Source organism: Triticum dicoccoides, chromosome 1B (genome assembly GCF_002162155.2).
Source record: "Triticum dicoccoides isolate Atlit2015 ecotype Zavitan chromosome 1B, WEW_v2.0, whole genome shotgun sequence".
NCBI lineage: Eukaryota > Viridiplantae > Streptophyta > Magnoliopsida > Poales > Poaceae > Triticum > Triticum dicoccoides.
Genome location: NC_041381.1, coordinates 698,318,209 through 698,320,280, shown reverse-complemented (window position 1 = coordinate 698,320,280; position 2,072 = coordinate 698,318,209).

Below are 2,072 nucleotides of genomic sequence, written 5' to 3'. Positions count from 1 at the left end.
GAGAGGTTTTCGCTGGTTTTCCTTAATTAAATGTGTGCCATGTATGACTTTTTGATCCAGTTTTCCTAATTAACTGGATCAACTATTTTTCTTCTTTATGCAACACGGGAGATCCATGCCCTATATGACAAGTTTTTGTCAGAAAAAAGGGCAATGCTTCGTCCTCGGAAATTGAAACTTTAGATATCATAATTGAAAACACAAAATGATTAGTTATTTTCCTACTTTTCGTATGTGTGAAGTGTAAAACCCTTGATTTCGTCAAATGAAACAATAATGGTTGAGACATCAATCTCTTATATGCAAAACAAACAGTCTCGACTAACATATTTCTCTACTAAAAAACAACCTCACATAAGATTAAGTAGAGCACATCTCCGACTTAGATTTCCTCTATAATAAATCATATGTACTCCCTCTGTAAACTAATATAAGAGAGTTTAGCATACTAAAGTAGTGACCTGAACGCTTTTATATTAGTTTATAGAGGGAGTATTTTTTAGTTTTAGTGCTTATATTATGTATTCAGAGGTTCATTTTCCAAATAATCAAATATTATGAGAGTATATTACAACCAATTCCAACACGGCACATAGGTATCATCTAGTTTATTTAATTATTAGGACGCCACCCGTCATTCGCACTTGCATACCAAATAAACTAGGTATAGGCAAAACAGTTGAGGGCATTTATATGATTTCCAAGCAATATAACTATAGAATAGAAACCAACAAAAGCCGTCCACTCTAAATTTATAGTCTTCGTGTAGTATTAATAGAATTGTGGAAATGTGCTCCTCCTGCTCCCCGTCTTTCCAAACTCGATCTATTTGCAGTGTTTGGGGATAAACTATGGACGATGCCATCATGGAATTTTTGCTGTCCTCGAAACCAACGCCTGCAAGTACAACATTGAGATGGATGAGACCCACACAAAGAAAAAAAGGAAACAAAACTATTGTACGTAAGTGATGAAGTCATGGAGATATCTCTATCTATAGGACTCGGAACTATTCCGTATCCATATGCAAGAGGTATCTGTAGCCTGTACGATCGGAGTTGGGTCCAAGCTAAATTAATATTATGCAAAATCTCCATAAAAATAAAAATAAAATAATAATCAGAAAAGAAAAAGGACGATGGAGAGGCTCCATAAGCAATGATAAAGAGCATGGGTGTCAATGGATTGCCCTGCCTTAAACCTCGACGGCTATGCATGCTTGTCTAACACTCACGAGATGGAAGCCAAACAAGAAGGGAACGAAACACGAAACACGGATACGAACTTGGATTAAGTATAAGCAGGTGCTTAGGGGAGGGAACCTCGGCTCCATCATGCCTGCATGTTTATCCTTTTTCTTTGGGAGGAAGTACTCCTATGAACCCACACCGCCGACTAAAAGCAATACTAGTAGAATCATATTGAACAAAACTCAACTACGTGGACCGGCCGCCACGATGTAACCAAAAAATAGAGCAAACCAACAGGTCACTGTGGTCATGGGCCGGGTGGGGCCAGAGGGCCTGAGGAGCTAGTAGCTAGCCGTTGAGTGAGAGAGACAGCTACCCAGAGAGCGCCGACGATCTCGCACCCTTACCGTCGACGGGTGGGCCATAGCCGGCCAGAGAAGCATGTCAGTGCCATGGGGGCAAGACGCATGGTGAATAAGAGCAAGTCCAACGGGGTGATCTATTTCGTCCGCCCATATCCATTTGAATCGCGTAGACAAAAACGTAGGGCCAACGCGATGACCCAAACCCAAAATGTGTCCGCTTTGTGTCCTCGCCGACGCATGTCGAGCCTAAAGTTGGGCCTGAAATGCGTCGGCGCAGACATGAAGTTGGGTCTGAATGTCAAAGTGAAGAAATTCAACCAAGCGCGGGTAAACGGGGAGTAACTATGACTCTCTTAAGGTAGCCAAATGCCTAGTGATCTAACTAGTGACGCGCATGAATGGATTAACGAGATTCCCACTGTCCATGTCTACTATCCAGCGAAACCACAACTAAGGGAACGGGCTTGGCGGAATCAGCGGGGAAAGAAGACCCTGTTGAGCTTGACTCTAGTCCGAC